The sequence below is a fragment of the Tursiops truncatus genome, chromosome 21, assembly GCF_011762595.2.
Source record: "Tursiops truncatus isolate mTurTru1 chromosome 21, mTurTru1.mat.Y, whole genome shotgun sequence".
NCBI classification, from domain to species: Eukaryota; Metazoa; Chordata; class Mammalia; order Artiodactyla; family Delphinidae; genus Tursiops; species Tursiops truncatus.
The window spans coordinates 34,749,471-34,756,806 of NC_047054.1; positions in this window are offsets into that span (position 1 = coordinate 34,749,471).

Consider the following 7,336-nt stretch of genomic DNA (forward strand, 5'->3'; position numbering starts at 1 on the left):
GTTTAAAGTTTAGGATTAACAGATACAAACTACTATGTATAAAATAGATAAACCAGGACTGACCTACTGTATAGCACAGGGAACTATGTTCAATATCCTGTAATAATTCATAATGGAAAAGAACCAGAAAAAGAATATATATATGTATGTGTATGTATATATGTATGTGTATATATATACATATGTGTGTATATATATATACATATATATATGTAACTGAATCACTTTGCTCTGCAGTAGAAACTAACACAACATTGTAAATCAACTATACTCCAATTAAAGGAAATAAAATTGGGGTAAAACTCACATAATATAAAGTCAGCCATTGGAAAGTGAACAGTTGGTTGGCATTTAGTGCACCTCAAGTGTTGTGCCACCACCACCTCTGCCCAGTCCCAGATGCTTCATCCCCTAAATGGAAGCCCTAAACTCACCAAGTGCTTACTCCCCATCTTGCTCTCCCTCCAGTCCCTGGCAACCTCCAGTCTGCTTTCTGTCTGGATTTTAATTTGCTTCTGTGAGTGTGCGGTAAAGTGCATATTAACAGAAAAGTTGCCATTTTAATCGCTTTTAGGTGTACAATTTAGTGGCATTAATTATGTTAACAGTGTTATGCAACCATCGCCAGTATTTCCAAAGCTTTTTCAACATCCCACATGAAAACTCTATACCCTTTAAGCAATAACTCCCCTTTCTCCTCTCCCCCAGCTCCCATTACCCTCTGTTCTATTGTACTCTCTGTCTCTATGAATTTGCCCATTCTGAATGCTTCGAGTGGAGTCATACAGTGTACATCCTTTTGCATCTCATTTATTTCACTTAGCACGATGACTTCAAGGTTCACCCATGTTGTAGTCTGTGTCAGAACTCCGTTCCTTTTTATGGCTGAATAATATTCCATTGTATGTATGCACCATATTTTGTTTATCATTCATCTCTTGATGGACACAGGTTTTTTCCACTTTGGGGCTATGGTAAATAACACTTGCATGAACATTTGCATGCAAGTATCTATTTTAGTCATTTTCAGTTTATTTGTGGTATATATGTAAGGGTGGAGTTGCTGGGTCATATGATAATTCTATGTTCAACTTTTTGAGGAACTTTCAAACTGTTTCCACAGAGGCTGCATTGTTTTATATTCCCACAAGCAATTAAAGATTTCTCAGCAGAAATTGAGGGTTCCAATTTCTCTAAATCTTTGCTAATGTGTCATTTTCCATATTTTTGTTTATAGTCATCCTGGTAGGTATGAAGTGGCATCTCATTGTGGTTTTGATTTGCACTTCCCTAACGACACTGAGCATTTTACATGTGCTATTGGCCATTTGGCTATATCTTCTTTGGAGAAATGTCTATTTAAATCCTTTGCCCATTTTGTTGTTTGTCTTTTTGTTATTGAGTTGTAGGAGTTCTTATGTATTGTGGATATTAAACCCTAATCAGATATATAATTTGGAAAAAATGTTTTCACATTCAGTGGGTTATCTTTTCACTCTCAGGATAGTGTATATTTATTTTTATATTTATGGTATTTAAGTTTTTTTTATTTTAGTAGTGTTCTTTATAAGAATAAAAAATGTCTCCTCTCCCCTTGGCTAACTTTGGTATATTGTATTTGATTTGATATTTTTTACTACATTTCCTATGTGGCAATTACTAAACTTATTTTACATTTCCTTTTCTCTCTCCCTCCTCCTAGGTTTTTGGTTTTGTCATTTCTTTGTCATAGCATATAAGATTCATATTATTTCTCCATGCTTGTCCTTATGTTTGTCTTGGTCTTTATACAGAAATAAATTCAGTGCTCACCAACACATTTTTTGCCAAAATCTCCCTAGTTATCTCCTGGTTAGATGAAGTTCATGTTTAAGTGGACTCCTTAGGCAGGCTTCCTGAATGTTGTGTTCCTAGAATTCTTGCATTTTAAAAACTTCTTCAATACCTTTGATATTTGAAAGACTATTTGGCTTAATATAAAGTTCCTTGGATCACATTTTCTTGAGACTTTAAAGATATACTTTACTTTTGCTTTGTGTATTGCTGCCAAGAAGTCTAAATCCAAATGATGTCCTCTGCTTTATAAACAGCTTGGTCTCTAACCTTGAGAACTGAAGGATTTTCCCCTTTATCTTTAAAGTAAGTTTGTTTCAATGAAGTATGTCTCATAGTTGGCTATTCTGGTTCAATATTTTAAGGTATGCAGTTGGTCCTTTCAAGGTATATATTTTGTTCTTTTATTTCAAGAAAGTTTCCTTGGATTATAGTTTTAAAGATTAGTGATGTTTAGTTTTTTTCTGTTTTCTAGGACTTCAATTATATGTACGTTGGATCTTCTTTTCTTACCTTTACATCTATCTCACTTTCTCTCTGATCCCTTTTACCTTTTCTTAATTCCATTTTCATCGTTTTGGCTATATTTATTCCTTTCCTCAGTGCTTCTCATTATATTTTCAATAAAATATTTTCCCTTGTGCCCCTTATAATTTAATCTTAATTTTTGAGATTATTTTCAGTTTCTTTCCTGAGTTTGATCAACTCATATTTCTTTCTGTCTTGGAGGAAGTTTTTTTTTGGTTTCCAAATTTCTTGACACATATTCAGATATTTTTAGTACCTTCAAAATTTTGTTCAAGGATATCTATGATACTTGATGTTGGTTGACAGGTTGAGTTTTCCCCTGCTCTTTTGGGGAATTGGGAGAGGACTGGACAATTTTTATCAGATTCTCATGTTCCGTTTTCTTCTTACATGTTTGTATAAGAACTGCCATTTTCTGTTATTTGAAATGCATTATATTTTCCTGGACCAGCAATAACAGATGATTTTTTTTTATGTCAGGAGTAAGGCATTTGCATGGCTTACTAAGTTTCCTAATTCCAGTGTACCTCTTCTCTTAGTGTAGTGAAGTTCAATTTCTTCAACAAATGTTACCTTCTGGAGGAGGGGATGTTACCTGATTCTGTGATTTCTTTTTGTTTCTATAGGATCCTTAATTTCTACCTCTTGCTTCCTCCCTCCCCCTCACAATTAAGTTCTTCCCCCTCTTCTAGAATGTGCTTTCCCCAAATTTCCATCTCAAATTCCAAACACTTTCAAGTCCTTTCTTTCCTGTCCCTTTTAGCCAGTTCTCAGATCCACCAGGTCTCAGAGCTGTTCTCAGAATTGCTTCAACCAGGGTGGATGCATCTCTCTGGGGGTGACTTTATCCATGTTCTCCCGCAACTAGGCAGTCTCCTACTATTCTCTTCTATTTCCTGTGTAGTTTCTCTCTGATTCTCTACTTCAGCATGGATTCTAGGGCTGTCTCAAGTTTGTTTCTGTTACTTCTTTTCCTACTTACATGATAATTATAGTTTTAGGCCTTTTCTCCTTTTGAGGACAACATGCTGTATCATGTTTTTAAGGGTAGTTTCACTTGAACTCCTTTGTTATTTGTATGTTTTTGTCAGATGTGTGGATATACTTTTATCTGGACAGCTGCAGTTATCCCATGAGAACCAGGAACTCTCTGTTCTTTATCCTTTATCTTATTCTTTGTCCTTTATCTTAAATGAAGGATGTCCAGAACTTAGCCCTCAGTGTTGTTTCAGGATCAAATGAGGTAATGCAGATAAAATTCCTAGCCTAGTACATAGCATATTATGTGCTCAGCAAATTTTATTTGCTATTATTATTGTTATTGTCCTTGTTATTCTGATTCACGTTGTGAGTCTTCCGCACATTGGATGTTTCACAGGATCCTCATGCATCAAGGATCCCCAGGGAAAGAGAATCTGACTTTTAGTTCTAGATTCTCTCTTAGTAGCACGTGTTTTCCTTCCCAATTCGAGTTTGACAAGCATCTACCATGTCTAGAAATGTAAATATTTTTAATGTTCCAATATTTTTCTACTGAGGATAAATGCTTCTTCAAAAGCAATTAACCATAAAAGGAGATGGGGTGGTGATGGATACAAATGCCTGTGGATCCCAGCAGGATGACCAGGGTGGTGGCCCCGCCTCTCCCTCTGCCTGAGCTGCCTGCACGTGGTCCCCCTGCCTTTTGGTATTTTATAAGATTCTCTTTTCTAAACCGAGCTGTTCCTCCTGTCTTCCACTTTGCTCTTGTCTCTCCCATTCCCCAATGCCTCATCCTTTTCTTGCTCTCTCTCCCGTTCTCTGCCCTCTCTTGCACCTTCCCCCACAAATAGATGATTGCTCTACAGTGTGTCACTTGAACAAATAGCTTATATTTAGAACATCCCTCCTCGCAGACTGGAGTTTACATGTGCCCTCTCATTTAGTTTCCACTTCTCTTTCCAGCTGCCTTGGCTAAACCATCCCTGCCTCAGGTACAGACCGTAGAACATGGCACATCCTGGCTAAAGGACTGGCTTAAGGTGGGGCCCTGGGAAACACTTGCCCTTGGACCTCAAGCCTTTAATGAACAATGTTGGTTCTCGTAACGCCCCTCAGGCAATGACATGTACTATGTACGGAGCAGTTGTGGCAGCACAGAAGTAAAGAATACTCAATTGTTATTGCTCAGGAATCCATGGAAATCATTCCAGTCCAACTTGCTGTCTTCAAAGCAGGAGCTGCTCTTCGCAGTGCTCTTTCCCCAGGACTCAGTTGGGTGGTGAACATGCCCTGAGTTCCTGGGCAATGTGGTAGCTGAGTCATGGCCTCAGAGATGCCCAGTCCTAGTCCTGGAACCTGTGGATGTTACCCTACATGTCAAAGGGGACTTTGCAGGTGCGATAAGTTAAGAATCTGGAGAGATTATCCTGGGCCATCTGCAATCATGAGGACCTGTGTCGGGGGATGCAGGAGCTCAGACAGGAAGTGGGGGGTTCAGACAGAAGCAAGAGGGTTGCAGTGATGTGAGGAAGGGTCACAAGCCAAGGAACACATGTGGCCTCCAGAAGCCAGAAAAGCAAGGAGACGGGTTCTCCCCAAGGGTTTCCAGAAGGAACGGGCCCTGCCAATACATTAACTTTAGCCCAGAGAGACTGACTTGGGACCTCTGACCTCCAGACCTGTAAGAGATACATTTGTGTTCTTTCATGCCAATGAATTTTTGCTGACTCATTGCGGCAACAATAAAAAACGAATACAGGCAGTGTTAGTTCCCCACTGACAAAATGCATTTATTCTTCACTTAAGATTCAATGCCAGCAGTTAAGGACTTGCCCAAGTTCACAGGGACAGCTATAGACAAAGTGCTGATTAGAACTAGAGTGACTGTTTCTATCAGTTGCTTTTGACGCATAACAGATAACCTGGAACTTAGTGATTTAAAACAGTGAACATTTATTCAGCTAACCACCCTACAGGTCATAACTGTGAGCTGGCTCAGCTGCGTGGGGTTTCTGGTGTTGACTGGACTGAACCACGCATCTCCTGGCAGGCGCCAGGTCCTGTGGGGCTTGGTGTGCTGGCAGGGCCTCAGGCGGGAGGGTTTACCTCTGCACCACCGGATCTTTCAGCCTCCGGAGGGCTTCTTCAGGCTTGTTCTCATGGCAGCTGGGCGGGGCTCCAAGAGAAACAATGAAAACATACGAGGTAGGCTGAGGCCTCGGCTTGGAATGCACACATCACTCACACTCCCTCTGTGTTTTATTGGCCAAAGCCAGGTGGTAAGATGAATCTGGATTCCAGAAGGGGAAAAAGATGCCATGTTTTGATGGAGAAACTGAAAAGTCACATTGGAAAGGATGTTGAGACATGGAGGAGTTGGGGTTTTTGCAACGTACATCTTCTTATAATTTACATCTCAAAGACTAGGTCACTTTGAGAAGAAAAGGGGATGCTTTTAGGAATTACATCAAGACAGCAGATATAAACCAGGGCTGTCCCAGGTGTTAGGCTGTTAAGGCCCTTACCTCCTGACTTCCAGCCCGAGGCTCTTTTTGCTCCGCACACTGGTATGATGCTGCTTTGCTGACCCAAGGGCAGGGAAGCCACAGAAGTCAGACCTCAAATCGGAGTCCAGGCCAAGGTTAGCATGAATGCTATTCCTGGTGTCCAGGTAAACACCCATAAAGAATTTGTTTTCCCGTTTCTCCCTATGACCAAGGCGTGTCTTCTTCTCCCCTGGGACCCCACACATCCAAATAGTCATCAGAGTCTCATGGTCAATACCCATGGTCGCCGCGCTCAGCTTGGCTCTTGTGCACACGGCAACCATACATTTTATAAATATAAATAATTTATAGAGTTCCCACCCAAAGCTTTTCCTGTAAGCATGAATGTAGCAAGCTCGCCTCTGGGACTTTGAACCTTGGCACAGATTTTTGTTGACCTGACCTATAGGGAATCTGGCCTTTTTTTCTAATCCTGCCATCCCTTTCAAAGCTTATTTCAAAAGCTTATTTTATAGCTTGGTTTATAAAAAGCTCTATTTTTCCTTCAAATAATATAGTACTTTTGAAACATGGAGAATTTCTCCATCAACTTTAGAAATTTTTGTCCTGTGGTTTGAAGTCATGAGCTGGAGCATTTGGAAACTTATTTAGAAACCTAGAAATCGTAATATATGTGTGGCGGCTTTTTAATAACCTCCCAGCAGGCAGGCCATTCTTGGAGGTCATTGAGCTGATAGCAGCTGACCTGTCTGGTTCCATCTTAACGTTCCCAGATCAGATTTCTGGAGAGCACTCACTTCCCCCTTGGTTAAGTCTAAAGGCCTCTTGCTGGGCTTTGCAGCCCCTCTAGAGTCATCCCTCGCCTGCTTGTGCAGCCTTATCCTCGCTGCTCTGAGACAGGTAATCTGAGAAGTGCCTCCCCGAAGGATCTGTTGGTGCAGATGACATGATGGCCTGGGACGGGCTGCGCCAACGCCTCCCAGTGTCATGTATGTGGGGCCTCTTAGCTCTTTCCTTCCCTCTGTCTCACTCCGTCTCCTGCCAAACCATCATCCCTACCCATTCCTCACATGCTTGTTTTTGCGCCCCTTAAGGTAAAATCTACAAACAGAAAGCGTAGACATGGTAAGCACGCGGACCCTCCATTGTAAGCAGCACTCAGATTGAGAGGCAGACTATCACCCGAAGGCCCCTCCTATTTCCTTCCAGGCTCTCTCCCCTCACCTCCAAAACTAACTACTCTCCTGATTTCTGTACCATAGATGAGCTCTGTCTGTTTTCTACCCTTTAACAGGACATCGTGCAGGCCGTGCTCTTTTGTGTCTGGCTTCTCCTGCTCAGTGGTCGTGCATGGTTGTAGGCTGTTCCTCCCTTCCCTTCAGGATATTCTTTTGTGTAAACACACCACAATATTGACTCATTCTGTTCTGTTAATGGGCATTCCAGTTGGGGAGTGTTAAGGATAGTGCTGCTGGGAGCTCCTTCTG